This window comes from Lissotriton helveticus, chromosome 2_1, assembly GCF_964261635.1.
Source record: "Lissotriton helveticus chromosome 2_1, aLisHel1.1, whole genome shotgun sequence".
Classification (NCBI taxonomy): Eukaryota; Metazoa; Chordata; class Amphibia; order Caudata; family Salamandridae; genus Lissotriton; species Lissotriton helveticus.
The window spans coordinates 1,443,519,023-1,443,536,080 of NC_136059.1; the positions used below are offsets into that span (position 1 = coordinate 1,443,519,023).

General features: G+C 47.9%; 1 protein-coding gene across 1 annotated transcript in view; it reads left to right on the top strand.

Moving 5' to 3' along the window:
• Positions 1-17,058, top strand: part of FRAS1 (Fraser extracellular matrix complex subunit 1) — a 1,313,599-nt gene that overhangs the window by 352,730 nt on the left and 943,811 nt on the right. The gene's annotated exons all lie outside the window — the stretch shown is intronic.

Genomic DNA, 17,058 nt, shown 5'->3' on the forward strand with positions numbered 1-17,058 from the left:
AACCCCAGACCCTCCTGTTAGTTATCTGTTTTGTCCTCTCTCTGGACGTTAACTTGGACCTGCTTACTTCTATTATTTATTTGATATTGCGCTCACCAGCAGTGTCCTTAGTGATAAAAGGAACATTCTCATTTTCACTTGGTTTTCTCACATTGAAATTTAGAACAGCTGATATCTATCTAACTATTAACATTGTTCAGAGTTCACTGGATCATTCACTACATGTCCTCTGCATGTTTAGTAAGGTTTACGGACTACACCTAGACCTTCAAGGTAAAAGAAAACTGGGTGTGCCTCAGAACGTACTCTCCTTGTTTTTAGGTTTCACCTGTACAGCTCTTGTACTGTGCTTGAGAAATCTGTTTTTAATATAATCTTAAAGGGGACTTACTCTGGCTTCTCATTGGTTCCTGTGCGTGCCACTCACATTTCTTCCATTTATATTGGCTGTAGCATATTTTCCTGCATTTACCAATGCTTGTTCCTCGACTACTTCTCTTATCAGTTTCCCGCTCCAAAAGTACTGTTAACATCCGCTTTGGTGGAACTATATTTTCACAAAGTTTTGCCTTGTACTCTTGCAGCATATTTAAAAAACAATTTATCACTCTGAGAGATTAAGTGATTTGCATAGAATCACAGGATGTTGCGCTGCACTGCTGAGATTCGAACTGGGACCCCTAGCTCTCGAGTCAGCAGCTCTGGCCGCTGCACCACATCCTCTCCACTCCTGTGTTATCTGTCAGGGAGCTCTTTCCTTCTCCCGGACTCTGATTAATGAAAACAGTTCTTTATTTATTGCACAGGCGAAACAAATACATTACCAATGCTTCTTGCTTACCATGCAGTTATTCAGATTATTAATAGATAACAGGAAGTGCAGTGACATGGAATCTGATGGCATCGGTCAACATGTCAATAGAACAGATTAAAGCCATGTATCACACATTCTCTGGTATTGTCTTAAGCCAATTTATAAAACATCTTTTTCACCTGTCTCTTTCTATTGGCCAGCGATAACAATACATTCAGAAACTGTTAACACATGCATCATTGCCAGGCTGACCATGCACTGTCTCGGTCACATTTCTCAGGTGCCTAAAAAGCCCACACAGAGGGCTGTGAATATTACAAATGCTACAGCAAAGATATGCTTCGATCTTAATGAATTGCAAGCTGTTGGTCTTTTTATTGTTTATTTTTAAATCTGTTTTTATTATTTTACAAAACCACACAAAATAATCATACTTTAACAATAAACAATGTACCTCACAGGCTCCTATAACTTCCCACGATGATCTTTTCCTCTTTTACACCTCAAGTGCAGATAGACTCTAGTACAGCGGTCAACGGAACACACACCTATCCGTTACAATAGGATCTCGTTATCAGTTGCCTTACGCTAACTTATGCACATTGTAAGCCATACATTTCACAGCACATCATCTTGCTCCGGTCCCTCCCCCCTCCCTCTGCCACTGGTGTGTCGAAATCTCTAATCACGTAATTCAATATGTGTATCTGGTCCTTTTTATCTCGTTTCAGGATCCTTAAGGGGACAATACCTGCTATGCCTCATACCTCCCACACAACTCCTGTCATTCCCCACAGGGCAGGGCCTGCACTACCATATCTTCTCCCAGAATGATCAGGGGGAGCCCACCACATCTTCTCCAGCAGGTTCCGCCTCCGAGTCATCTTCAGGTATTTGTAGTGCTATCACTAGGGCTTCCCATGCTCTTGCTGCTTCCATCGCCTTCTCATTGTTAGCGCGTCTAGCCTGTTGCAACCTAACTGATTTCTCACTCGTGGCCCACTTGAGCAGCTCCGATTTCCATTTCCCTATAGTAGGCCCTCTGCATGACTTCCACTGGGTCGTGATCTTTCTCTTAGCCAGTAGTAGGCCTAGGTCTAAAAACTTACTTGTGATTTTTGTCTAGAAGTATGAGGAAACCAATGCAATATACAGGTTCCCATGTTGGTATCTATGTGGCGCTCCATGAGTCCACAAAGCAGTTCTACTACCTCCTTTCAGTATGTTCCCAACTGTCCGCAAGACCACAGCATATGAGATAACTCCTCCCCCCCAAGTTACAGCACGGGCACTGGGCAGTTTCCATCCAAAAGTATCGATTAATCGTGGCCGGGGTTAAATAGGCCCTATGCAAGATAGACAAATGTATCAATTGAGACCTGGCATTCTGTGTACTCTTCCAGGCCCTTCGGATCAGTTGAGCCCACTTCGTTCCAGTATTTCTTTCCCAAAGTCTGCCTCTCACTTTCCCTGTAACTCCGTCAGTGGGTGCAGGCCCTCCGTAACTAACCTCCTGTAGATACATGTGATTGCCTTAAATGTCCCTGCCGCCATCACTACATTTTGACACGCTATAGAAGCCTAGGGTTCGAAAAGCCCTTCCCTCCAGTGGCGCCCTATAGCTGAAACCAGGGCTGCATGCAGCAAATAATCCCCTTGCGGCAAGTCATACCTTTCTTGCAGTAGTACCCCATCCTCATACAAATCCCCCATGACCTGGACTCCCATCATCTCCCAGTGTGCTAGCGCTGACCAGTCTTCCCCGTGTGGGAGTGCAGTGTACATGCCGAGATGGATCTCCGGTACATATGGGCGACTAATGCTAGCTCTGCGGTGGTTCCGGGTCCAACATTGCCGCAACGTCTGCTCTTCAGCAGTGAGCGACCCAAGATGCAAGGGTTGTTGCAATATAATAAATGAGAGCACATGACGAAGAATCCACTGACCCTCTGGGGCCCAAAATTCTCGAGCCACTGCCCGCGTGAGCCACTGCAGCTGAGCTGCCAAGTAATATAGTTCAAAGCCGGGGACCGCCAGACCCCCCTTTGCTCTGGGCCTCAACATGGTGGGCAGTGCCACTCACGTTCTACCATTGCCCCATAAGAAGCCGCTAACCATAGACCGAATCTGCTTAAAGATTGACCCCGGTATCCAAAGCGGCAACCTCCTAAAATAATGTAACCGGCGGGGGAGCGCCACCATCTTCCGGCGTACAACCCTCCCGTGTGTTATGAGAATAGAGGTGCACACACACTGTTAAACGTGATGTACTCGTTATCTAAATGTCTACATTTTATGTGTGGGGTGCCGCACTACGTCTGCTGTTGGCCACCACTGTCTACAATGAATATGATGATGCAGAACTAGGTCTGCAAGCAGTGCGCACAGTACCCTGGAAAACTATATTCCACCAACAATATATGCAGTTATACACAATAAAGCAATTTTTTGTGAATCAATTAATCACTGTGTTTCCTTTCATGAATTCTTTATCTTAACAACCACCTTTAGTTGTAAGTTAAACAATTACATCATTGTTGCAATATTCATGATATTGGTACCTAAACATGCGTATTTTCTCACATTATACAATTGCTAATGAATTTAAACCTTTCTATAACTGCTTGTGTTTAGTAGCTTGCTCATACATAATAGAAAATCATCAAAATGCAAATTGTACATAGGTTATTTGCTCATGAATTTCATAGAGTCCGGAGCCCAATGCATTTCGGGAATTCAATTTCCCTTCATCAGGGGCGATCTCCTAAAACAGAAAGGTGTTGAAAACACAAATGATGTATAATACTCGTATGTGAAAACAGTCATTTCTTTTCTAATTAAATTACATTGCACGGGGGTCTCATTGTTAAATGTAGATCTTTTTAGCAAGTCACTATTGTGCTCGTTAAAAAATTCAGCATGCCAAAAAAGAAAAATATTGAATTGAGTTTAAATTCGTGCGAAAGACCTAATTAGTTCACCATAGTTGTTTCTGTTAAGTGCGGAATTTAAGATGGACATGTATGTGCATCCACAGTGCTCCGCCAGTTTACACATGCAACTCCGAATATGTGCTGTTAAATCCAAATCAAACACATCGTTACCTGATCGTGCTTTATATTGAAATAAATCCCAAGCCGATATTGAAAACCAATGCGCTGGCATGCTGAATTTTTTAACGAGCACAATAGTGACTTGCTAAAAAGATCTACACCTGATGAAGGGAAATTGAATTCCCGAAATGCATTGGGCTCCGGACTCGATGAAATTCACGAGCATATAACCTATGTACAATTTGCATTTCGATGATTTTCTATTATGTATGAGTAAGCTACTAAACACAAGCAGTTATAGAAAGGTGTAAATTCATTAGCAATTGTATAATGTGAGAAAATACGCATGTTTAGGTACTAATATCATGAATATTGCAACAATGATGTAATTGTTTAACTTACAACTAAAGGTGGTTGTTAAGATAAAGAATTCATGAAAGGAAACACAGTGATTAATTGATTCACAAAAAATTGCTTTATTGTGTATAACTGCATATATTGTTGGTGGAATATAGTTTTCCAGGACAAGCCTCCCGGCCACCAATAGTGGCAGAGTACTGCAAAAGGACAGGCTCCGCGCAGGGCCCTTCCCACATTCCCCTCCAGCAAATCCGCTGGAGCATGATGAATAATAGTCCCAAGATAGGGCAAACACGATGGTTCCAACCGAAGAGTACTGCAAAAGGACAGGCTCTCTCATAGTCCGCGCAGGGCCCTTCCTACATTCCCCTCCAGCAAATCCGCTGGGGCATGATAAATAATAGTCCCAAGATAGGGCAAACACGATGGTTCCAACCGAATTCCCGCCACCTGAACAGGTCCTGCCCTTCCCGAAAGCACCGGAAAGAGACAGTTCTTCCCCCAATTAACCCCCAGCCCCGAAATCTCTCCGAACACCCTCAGCAGTGTCTTCGCTCCTTCCAGAGCCTCCCCCGTATTGGCAAGCAAAATTAACAAATCGTCCGCATATAGGGATATATATATATTGTGCAGTGCCCCGCAAGGCCAGGCCCCGGTAGTGGCACCCCATTCTAGCTTGCACAGCCAGTGGCTCGATGGCCAATGCAAATAGCAGTGGCAACAGCTGCCATCCTTGCCGCGTTCCCCGATTTACTGAACAGGGAGAGGATACTGTCGTTCCCGTCCGCACCCTGGCTGTCACATTTCTATACAGTAGTCCCATCCAGCCCACAAATGCCTCCCCAAGGCACGCATTGTGCTATATAAATACGGCCACTCCAGGCTGTCAAATGCCTTCTCTATGTCCACTGAGAGCACCGCAGCACTGGGAGTGTCCACGTGGTCTGCATCCAATAGACGAAGGAGGCGCGGCACATTAACAGCCGTGTTCGGAGACGGGATAAAGACCGCTTGGTCACGGTGGACCAATTGCACCATGTAAGGTAGAAGCCGCGCCGCCGATATTCTGCTTAATATCTTATAGTCAGACGTCAGCATAGACAATGGGCGATACGCCGACCTGTCTAAGGCGTCTCTTCCTGGCTTCGGAAGAGGGACAACAACAGCCTCCCTCATAGAAATCGGAAGCCTTCCCACTGTCCGTGCCTCTTTATAAACCATCAACAATTTTGGGGCACGTATGTCAATATAAGTTAAATAAAACCATTAGGTAGGCCATCTGAGCCCGGTATCTTGTTACGTGCCATATGTTTAATGGCACCTCGTACTTCCCCCAGCGTAATGTCCTGTCCTAGAAGCTCCGCCTGTTCTTCCTCCAGTCGGGCCAATGCAATATCCGCCAAAAACTCCTCCCCTGCGTCATCGGAGTCCATCAAGCGGCTCGTGTACAGCCCTTCATAATATTCTAGGACCAGATCATTAATCCCCTCTGGGTGTAGACCGGCATACCCACTGAAGAATGCAGCGCCAGGACAGGCGTGCCCCGTGGTGCTGGGTTAGCAAGTCGAGCCAACAGTGTACTAGCTTTATCCTGCTCAGCATGTGCTCGTGCCAGATACGCCCTGTGATCATATCTGACTCACCACTTCCTCTCTTGCCTCCAAAAATTCATCCTGTACTTACGAACACCCAGGTATCTTTTTCTCTGCCCCTCGCAGCCGATTTTCCGCTGCCTCCACTTCTCGCCATTAGAATTAAAGGGGTAACACAGTGACCCTCAGAACCTGGGTAGTTAAATTTAGACAAGCACAGTGGTTCTGTTGGGAATTACATTTACATTGAAACCATATGAATGGATCCTGAAACAGACCTATCCTCTGAGTGATATGTTTGGAAAATGAATTTCAAAAGAAAAAACTAATTTCAAAGGAAAAAACTTTCACAGGAAAAAACAACACCTGACCACAATTGACTTTTTTAGACAAATCTTTAGTATTTTGCCTTGCAAATGATTTGATTCTTAAGTTTGTTAAGGAAACTGTCCAAACAAAAACAATACATCAACACAGTGTATAAATGAAAAGGTAAGGTCGTGACTGGTGACTTAGTGCTACAAAGAAATCAAAAAGACTTATACATAAAACATATATACACTCTATTTCATCATAGGTGTCCACATATAAGTTACAGTTGTTTTCAAACATATATTATTTCTCTAATTCGTTTGAAACTCCGTGTGGACCTATACATAGAACGTCGACGTTTCGACCCTTGAATGGATGCGCTGGCTTGGTGCATCTAAAAGCGGGTCTTCCTCAGGACTGTAAAAGGATTGGACAGCCTTGTTATCATTGATTTAATCAACAAGGTGTGGTTGCGCAGGGGGAGGGTGTCGTCAGACACACTCCTGTGAGGCGTGATGTCCTCTGTTCTGATTATTCTGTCTTCCACACCAGCCGGTGTGGAGCTCTGTGTTGTTCAGTGTCACCTTGGCCATCACTGCGATAGCACATGAAGGGACGTCTTATTCAATCTCCATTCTTTCGATATCTCCACTTCTCGCACCAATGTCTTCCTTACGCCTGCCTGTTTGGCAATACACAGTCCCCGCACCACCACCTTAAATGTATCCCACTCTATCGCTCTTTCTGACGCCGTCCCTTCATTCTCAGTGAAGTATTGCTCAATGCCTGTTTCTATGTCCCCACGGAAAGCAGTGTCCTCCAGCATCTCCGGTCTTAAGCGCCACACCGGTATTGCAGGTCTCCTGCGCCCACCTAATCGTTAGCATTAAAGGGTTATGATCTGATATTCTTCTGGTCAAATACTCACTGTGGAGTACTTTTGCATGTATGTCGGGCGTGCACAACATAGCATCCAGGCGTACATGTAGGTCATGCAAGGCAGAAAAGAAAGAGTAGTCCCGTTCCTCAAGATGCTGCATTCGCCAGGAATCCACCAGCTCCCACCTGTCTTGCCATTCCCTTCTGGCCTTAGCTATTCTATGTACAGGGGCCTCCAGCAACGGTGGATGTGATCTATCCATAACAACGTCCGGTATGGCATTAAAATCTCCCCCTAATATCACTGGGCCAGTTAATTAAGGTGCTAGCTTCCCTGAAAGGTGGTTAAAAAAGGCCATCTGGTCAACAGAAGGTGCATATATGCTACATAATGTTATGTCTAAGCCATTCAGTCTACCCCCCACCCTTACGAACCTCCCCTCCGGGTCAGCAAACTGGCGGGTCATCTGGAAGGGCACCCCGCTCGAACCCATATCAGCGTTCCCCTGGCAAAAGCCGAATATGTTGTACAATAGACCTGCCCTCGCCATCTACGTTGTAACACGCTGCTCTCCGCTCGATCTATGTGGGTCTCCTGCAGGAAAGCTATTTGTGCCCCCCTCCTCACCAAATAAGCATGCATCTTGTGGCGTTTACGCATTGAATGCATCCCTCTTACACTCCACGTTAGGCACTTAAAATCGAGCAGGGTCCCCATAGTAGTCTGCTAATCCCTGGCACCTCAACACCTTCACCATGGACACACCGGCAGCCCCTAGTACCCCAAACAACATACACAACTTATCCCAACTACCCCTCCCCAGAACAGGTCCTAACAAAAGAGCACTGGTACTACAGATACCATCGGCCACAATATATCAACAGCTCCATTTTCTTCAAATTTTTACCAAAACCTTTTGCTTTTGCATATATTACATTTATTGTATAATTGTTGTTACTGTATTGCTTGTCTTCATTGTGTTGTTTTTCACATAGTGCTCACCGCCCGTTACTTTTGGTAAATACATCCTCATTGATGTATAGGCACTGGTACATATATTTATGTTTGGTTTTTGTTCTTTTTGATGTTTGGAAAAGAAACTTTAAAAAATGTATTAATAAAAGAATACTTTATATGTTTTAAACAGCAGTTTGTTATTTGCACTAAGCTTGGGTTATCCCCCACATAATGTTAGATAAACCAATGTAATACTGTTTGAATCTTGCTGCCTAGGAATTTTTTTCCCATTTGTCATTCCTAACAAAAGAGCACCCATCCAAATTCTCAACTGAGTCACGTCCTAGGTAGCTACCGGAGATCTCTAACTGTACCAACAGGGGAGTCGCCCAAGGGCCAGACGCTTCCTAATCAAACTTGTTCAATCATCTCGCGCCTTACCCCATGTCCAATAATGCCACAGCTCCTGTTGCAGCACCTCAAATTGAGGGAGCACCACCACAAGCCCCCCCATACCGCCACCCACCCCCCACCACCATCACCATGCACTTCACATTGTCTGAACACTCAGAGGGCAATATCAATACACTAAATCACCACCCAGTCCTGAATAAAGTCTTACTGTACTACTCATCAACCAACTCATCTGCAGTCCCTGGCGTGACATGGGGCAAATTGGTGCTTGCTGAGTCCGATTCCTCCGATGCGGTCTCGGCAGACCCCTTTTCCGAATCGGACGCCCCTTTCAATTTTCGTTCCTGTTCTTGAGATATCTCCATCACCGCTTTGAGCGCCTCCAACCTTTCTTTTTCCATCGACCTCTGGGAACGGAGCCGCCGCCTCTCAGAACGCCGTGGCCGCGGCGGGCGCGACACCCCCTCGGCAGCTCCCAATCCTCGACCAGCCTCTCCTTGTCCCGCCCTGTAGGCTTCCAGCCAGTCCCATGCTTCCTCCGGGGTGTTGAAGAAGAAGGTTTTACAGTCCATTGCCACTCTTAAGCGTGCCGGAAACATCAATGAGTATTGTAAACCCTCCGTTTGAAGTGCTTTCTTGACTTCCAAGAAGGAGGATCGCTGTCGCTGCACATCAAAAGTGTAGTCGGGAAACAACGTCACACTGCTATTATCCACTTTGAAAGGACCCACAGTACGCGCCCTGTTCAAAAGCAGATCCCTATCTTTGTAGTGGAGCAAGCTTGCCACCACAGGTCTGGGTGGCCTCCCTGGATTCAACGGGCGTGCCAGCACTCTGTGTCCTCTCCAAGGTAAAGAAAGGGGGCAATCCCTCTGGGACTACTGCTGACCGAAACCAGGTCTCCAGATAGTCCACCACACTGGTTCTTTCCACTCCTTCCGGCAGGCCAACCACCTGTACGTTATTCCTTCTGTTCCGCCCTTCAGCATCCTCCGCTCTCTTTTCCAAGAGTTGCAAGCCACAGTGTACCTCACCCATCTGTGTCTCAAGCGCCTTGTTTGCTGGATCCAAGACTTCCAAAGTGGCTTCGGTTTGTTTTACCCGGTCTGCTAGTTTTGCGTGATCCGCTCGGAGAAGGCCCAGACCCACTGATACCTGCGCTATGTCCTGCTTAAGGGCGTCTCTAGTATCCGTGATGGCTTTAAGTATCACTTCCACCTGCTGCTGCACCATCCCCTCAGGGTGGGTCACCAATGCTTCTGTCTTACGACCTTCGATAGTCTCCTCTTCCTGTTCCGGGGGTGCACCCCCTTGCTTACCCTCGCGGCTTTCCCATAATCGACCTCTTCCCCGGGCCAATGTCCACAATGAATTCCAGACGCTTCTTCTCTAATCCCCAGCTCCAGCCAGTGACGTCGCCCGTTGCTCCTTGCTGCGAAACGTACCCCTCTCACATCTCAATGGGGGCCGACGGCCCTGTGGTCCTCCATGCTCCCAGGGCACTCCTCCAGTTCCCTTACCAGTCGCGGCGCTGTCTGTGTACGCACTCAGCCAGGCCCTCGGTCCAACTGGCAGGTCAGCTCTCAGGGCCACTCTTCCAGACAGGATCTTGCGGCAATGGGTGCAACGAGCCCTGTTCCAATAGCAATGGCCCGAGCAAAGAGTGTTTAGGACACCCACATCACTCTCCTGCTATATGCTGTCTCCAGGGTCTCCAGTCCCAATGCTCCAGCCCAATCCTATGGTTCGCAGTCTCCGCTTGGTGCTCCTGCACCACCCCTAGTGCACGTGGCATCAGCTGGCAGGTGAAACATGTTGTCCCTAGCCCGCCGGGGGCCAAGCTCCCACGTACCCTAGTGGCCAATGGTCAGCACATTAATCCGTGCTAGGTAACTCCCTTCTCACCCCAGGGCCTCCGCTTCCAACTCTGTAGTGCCTCCTCATTGCGCAGTGGCGGCGTTGCAGATATTCCTCCAAGTCCCTCCTGAACTGTCCCGAGGCCCACTGCGCAGCATCCAGCGCCCGGCCCGGCTCACCAGCTCCACAGCCACAAGGGACTCGCCATCAAAAAAACAGCTCCCAGGCCAGTGGACAAGTGTCCCAAGATCTCCTGCCACCTAGCTGTACCGCCACGAAACAGAATGGTGGCTATGCTGGTATTTCGTGCAGTTCATTATTTGCCCAGCCTGTTGCCCAGAAAAGATAATTCACTGGACATCCCCAAAGTCCGTTACTGCCCATCGAAGTCCCGCGCCACTGTTCCTGCCGCAGCTATTACAATCCCGGGCGCCCTGCGCGTTACCAGGAGGAAAGAGGCAGGAGGAGGGGGAGGGGTGGAGAAGCCCTGTACCATTACGCGGCCGCCGCCGCTCCGATTTCTACTCAGCTGCCCCGTCCCCAGCGCACACCGATACCTCACTGTGCTCGGCAATGGGCAGCAGCTGCCCGCTCTCCCACTCTGCCATCTCGGCAGCCGACCGCCGCGATCAGCGGCAGATCTTCTCTCCGCATTCTAATCCAGCGCCATTTTGTGCAAGTGGGGTCTCGCCGCTTTCCAGCTTACAATGCCCGGCGGCGGCCTCGACACCCTCAGCAAGGTACCACACCACCAGGCGCAATTTCAGCCGCGAAAGTGGCCCCCCAACATTATAAGGGACGTGGTTGGCGCGGAGCTCTCAGCTCACGCTGCCATCCGTGTTGGTTCCTTAGCCACGCCCCGCTGTTGGTCTTTTTTTTAATCGCAAACGCATACAGAAAACTAGGAACTTTGATGGAGTGCTGGTCTGCTTTTGCATTAAGTGACCCAATACAGAAATCACCTCCTAAGTAGCGCCATGTGGCTTTGAGCCCCCTAATGAATGTGTTTACCTGCTGTGTGGTAAATGTGCCATCTGTGTTGACGGAAAGATCATGTTCAAATCATGTAGATCCTGTAAAGAAAGTGAGCTGACAAGCACTTTTCACAAGTTCTCTCAAGAAAAGAATGGTATAATCAAAGCCAGAACCTCTGAAAAGACAAAGTATCAAGCCAGGAAGCAGAAGTAGGTTCATTCAAAACTTGGACTCAAAACCGACTGATAAATGCAACATGTAAGACAGAACTTAAGAAGCATGTCTTTAAGCAAATCTAACGCTCATCAGAAGATAATGACTCAAAAATATTACTTCTGGAAATGAACAACAGACTTCTGTCTGCCAGCAGTAAAATTGCCATACTATATCAGATAGGGACATCTAGCCACAGATTCCCAACCGTTGAATTTCCCAGGCATCAGACTGAATCCAGAAGATTTTTCTTTGAGCAATACCCCTGCATCCGGTAGGGCTGTATATAGGTGCCACTATGGCATGCAGACATCACTTCTTTTTGCAAAAACAACAGTTGATGGACAGAATGCAGAACAATGTCATACATTCACCCCAGTACAGAGATCTGGGCCTAAATCCATCGTTTTTTTGCTCACCATGCCATTCCAGTTTGAAACCAGCCATATGCAAATCAGACTTGACCCTGTGCCTCATGGGAACAGTCCAGCCCGAACTGCCAAGCAAGGTCCTCCCCGGACTGGAAACCAGCATCCTAGGGCCAGTTTCGGGCTTTCAGCCTTCATCAGTCAGGATAGCTTGATTCCAGTGGCATGGAGAGCACAGGACTCATGTCTGAGCATACCCGTCCTGCTCGGGGTGACAAATGCAAAAACAACAGTTGATGGACAGAATGCAGAACAATATCATATGTTATGGCAATGCCTGAACTGGGGTGGCGGAGTGAGCTAAAAAATGATGATGGATTAAATCCAGATCAGTTAACTGGCGGTGAGTGCTTGCATTGTTCAACACTCCGTCCATCATCCCCTTTGGTTTTGCTTTGTTCGCCCTATGTTGGCAGGGTATGCCCAGACGTGGGTCCCTTACTCACTTTGCCACTGGATTCAACCTATTGATTAGCCAGAAACCGGTCCCAGGATGCTTGTTTCTTGTCCAGGGAAGACATGGCTTGGCAGTTCGGGCTGGACTGTTCCCATGAAGCACAGGGTCAGACTGATTTGCATAGGGTCATTTCTGAACTGGGGTGGCGGAGTGAGCTAAAGAATGATGATGGATTAAACCCAGATCAGTTGATTGGGGGTAAGTGCTTGCATTGTTCAACACTCCGTCCATCATCCCCTTTGGTTTTGCTTTGTTCGCCCTAAGTTGGCAGGTTATGCCCAGACGTGGGTCCCTTGCTCACTTTGCCACTGGATTCAAGCTAGCCTGGCTGATGATGGCTGATTAGCCAGAAGCCGGTCCCAGGATGCTTGTTTCTGGTCCAGAGAAGACATGGCTTGGCAGTTCAGGCTGGAATGTTCCCATGAGGCACAGGGTCAGACTGATTTGCATATGACCATGTCTGAACTGGGGTGGCGGAGTGAGCTAAAGAATGATGATGGATTGAACCCAGATCAGTTGACTGGGGGAGTGCTTGCATTGTTCAACACTCCATCCATCACCCCTTTTGGTTTTGCTTTGTTCGCCCTAAGTTGGCAGGTTATGCCCAGACGTTGGTCCCTTGCTCACTTTGCCACTGGATTCAAGCTAGCCTGGCTGATGACGGCTGATTAGCCAGAAGCCGGTCCCAGGATGCTTGTTTCCGGTCCAGGAAAGACATGGCTTGGCAGTTCGGGCTGGACTGTTCCCATGATGCACAGGGTCAGACTTATTTGCATATGGCCATGTCTGAACTGGGGTGGCGGAGTGAGCTAAAGAATGATGATGGATTAAACCCAGATCAGTTGGCTGGGGGTGAGTGCTTGCATTGTTCAACACTCCGTCCATCATCCCCTTTGGTTTTGCTTTGATATCACTTCGTTAGGTCTCGCCTACTCAGTGCACATGCGCTGAATAGGAGTAGACCTCTTGGAATAGATTTGCTTTTTCGGCCAAAAACGTGCACACTTTGCATTGCTTTCAATGACAACACGTGCACGTTTGGCGTTTCCCTTGCGGGAGCGAGCTTTGGTGACATCTGTGTGTAATTAACTTGCAAACAGATGGTGCCCCTGCTCCCTCCCGCAAGGGAAACGCTTTGTGGGTCTTTTTTTGGGGGGGAAACACAGCTAAGATCTCCCAGAGACGACTTCCAGCAAACATAATGCTAGCATAAAGGCTGCTTTGAGCAGAGGAGAAATCCCTGCGGCAGTCACTGCAAAGCAGGGTATGTTTAGAGGTATTAAACGAGAAGTCATATGGAAGGTGTAACAAAAACTAGTGTTTTTAATGTTGTTTATTCCCTTAATTTTTTTAGATGAAACAATGCAAATAAAGGCATTTCTAAACAGCAGACACTACTGAGATACCGTTCAGGAGAAGTACATTTTAATGCCGCCGGGCTTGCTGTAGGGCTGTTGTGGGAATTGTCGTATTCACATCTGCATCACCGGAGCAGCCATTTATCCTCCTGGCCAAAAATTCACGGTCTAATAGTAGAGCAAACTTCAGCATCCGTGGCACACAATAGTCAAGTTGTAGACAACATGTCACTTCACTGCTTCGTGCAATAAACACACACAGCCCGAGTGAGATAAGCACAAATCACCATGTGACGCTATAACTGCTTGTAGAGCTCCAGCGACTGACTTGCTTTCAAACTTGGGGGAGCTGCAGTTTGAGCGGTGGCAACACTCCTCCGAAAACAAATGTATGTTTGTTTTTTTCAGAAGAGGAAGGGGCGACGTTTATTGTTGCGTTTTTTCCCCCTTTGACAAAACAGCTGAGTACATTGTGAATATCTGACGCTTGGTTGACTACATTTTTCTCTTTGGTCCCAGGATTAGGGCAGTCCAGTTGACCGACAGGCACGTTAAGCTAACAAACAGTTTGATGGGGACGTTTCCTTAAACACTGACTCCCTGACACCAGCCCGATAAGTGCTTCCAAGAACAGTCATCTGGCATTTGCTCTCAAGCCACGGGGACCCCACTCTCCAGTCATATCCATTCTGATTTGAGCTTCTTACTCCGAGTGTGTGTGAAACGTACATCACAGTCCATAGCAACAGTCAACCCCCCAACCGACACCCCACTCAATAAAAAAAACGCAACAGTAGCCCGTCAGACTTGAGGGAACTACTTTAAGAATTATGACCATATCCATGCACCCTGGCTGCGTCGATGCTCTGTCTACTGTGTTGTGACTTCATCCTGAGAATCAAAGAAAAAAACATAAATAAAAAAATCGTAGGGAGGTGAGTGTATTGGAGCGCTTAGAACATGCTTGTTCTGCGGCTGTGGCAGGTCAGTGCACAAACCGGGTCTGAAGAGAGATGCAAAGGTGAGAACATTTAATTGAGTCGATAGGAAACCCAACCTCAATAAAAAAAGAAACCCAACATACTACAAACGTTGGCTACTAAAAGGAATAGACATGAGTATATATGTGTATTACATTTTGTGCTTTCCTTATATTTAGTTTTCTAGTCACAGGTCGAAAACCTTCAATGAACAATGATTTGAGCGTGTTAACTAAGGATATTTAAACAGGCCGAAAAGTCATTACAGAAGGTGCCATCTCCTAGGAAACAAGCGCTGGCATGTGAGGATATGCTGAAGTGTGCGTTCATAATGTGTGTGTGTGTGTGTGTGTTCAGAGATGCTTGGGAGGTGAGTGCGAGGAAGGAATCTGTAAAACTATGTACCGACAATCTGGTTTGTGAAAGAGATAAACATCACCAATTGCGCATTCTAACACTTTACTTTTAAAATGTAAAAGTTCCCAAAAGCGAGACCTATTGGTTATGCCAATGCTTGTTTTTTTCTGCGCAAGTCAAATAATGATCTGTGAAGAGAACTAGCCTCTGTCACTTTTTGACAGGCTTTTCCAACTTTTGTTGACCCCTATTTGGTGTGTAGGGTTTTTCCTCATGTCTAGGAAGACTTCTGGGTTCAAACCGTGTGGCACCTTTCACTGCGCCATGTTGGTGACGGACCCGCAACTCGTTTGCTTGTGGTGCCTGGAGCGCAACAATAACTGAAAGGTGTGCTCCGACTGCCAGGCTATGGCTCCAAAGGCTTTGAGGGAGCGGTCCCTAAAGCTACTTCAGGCCCGGCACTGCATCGAGCGACTCCTTGGGGATCTTGTTCAAAGTCTCGGTCAAAAGGAAGTTTGGGGTGCCGCTCCAGGAGTCACAAAGTCCTCTTCTTCCAAAGCATCAGGACACTCGGGGTCCTCTTCTTCCAAAGCATCAGGACACTCGGGTAAGAGGCACAAGAAGTCGAAGCATGCTTCAACTTCTCCCCGTCTTGTGGCTGGCGCGACAGAGGAGCCTCTGCGTTCTAGGCCTCATTCTTTGAAACCTGTGGCTGGGTCAGCTCCGCGCCTCCCTGATTTTACGCAGCCCACGCACCCCCCACCTAACTTAGGCAATCTTATAAGGTCATGTGCCTCACTTTTGGGCGTCCTGACGCTCCCGGCATGTCTTCAGGCCCTGTGGGGTCAGAGGGTGCTCCACTAGGTTCCGCATCAGAGGCTCCTATGCCAATGTCCTGCTGTTGATCCGGTTCGGTGCTAGTTGAGCTATTGCAACCTTCCCTGACACCGATGCTCCGTGGGCCACTGGTGCCCCCGGCCACGCCAGCTCCATTCTGAGCCCTGATGACTCTGAGCCGGTATTGCGTCAACCATCTGTAGATTCTGGCACCACCAGTGCCTCTAGGCCCTAGGTCAATACCTGAGCCCTATTCTGAGGGGCTGGAAATGGGAGAAAATTGGGAGGGGATGCTGCACCCTTTAGAAGACCAGCCTTATCAGGAAGAGGCCAATTTACTGGACACCTCTCCAGATTCTGACATCCTCCCCCCTCCTCCCCCCCCACCTTAGCTACGGAGGATCGAGCGTCATTTGCTTTGGGATGCGAAGGGCAGCTGTGATCCAGGACCTTCATCTCCCTTCCGTGACGTTCAAGACTGATATCTTGACGGAGCTCCTGCAGCCTGATGTCTCTTCTTCAGAACTCTTGCTGTCGTTTAACGAGGCAGTTACAGATGTCCTATTGGTTCCAGCCCAGTTCAGGGGCGCCTGTGAATAGGACAATTGACTACCCCCACCGCCCTGCTTCGGGTGACCCAAGATCCTTACTACTCACCCTACCCAGAAAACTTGGTGATCCAGGCTCTACCTTCCATGGCGTGTTCCCTTCCACTTCCCCAAACAGGGGATCCAAGCGACTGGATTGGTGGGGTAAGAATGTTTTTACTTTGCCGGCCTTGCATTGCGGTTGGTAAACACTGCATACTTATTGGTCTGTTATTCCCACTGCCTGAAGCAGTTACACAAATGCTACCACAGGTCCCGGAGGAGGCCTGGGCCGTCCTCTCCTAAGCAGTATCAGATGGGAGAGATGCAGCAGAGCTCGCCATCTGTGTGGTCTTGACACAGCCGACTCGCTGGGCAAGGCGCTTTCATCGATGGTGGCTGTTTGACGCCACACCTGGTTGAGAACTTCTGGCTTTTCGGGGGATGTCCTGGCCTCTCTCATGGACATGCCCTTTGATGGAACCTGTCTCTTTGGAGGCAAGGCAGGATTGGCGCTATAGTGCTTTAATGACTCAAGGGCTGCAGCCAAGTCCTTGGGCCTCTCAGTGGCCACACGTCCCCAGTCTGCCTTTTGTGACTACATAAGAGGCTTCCAGCTGCGCCAGC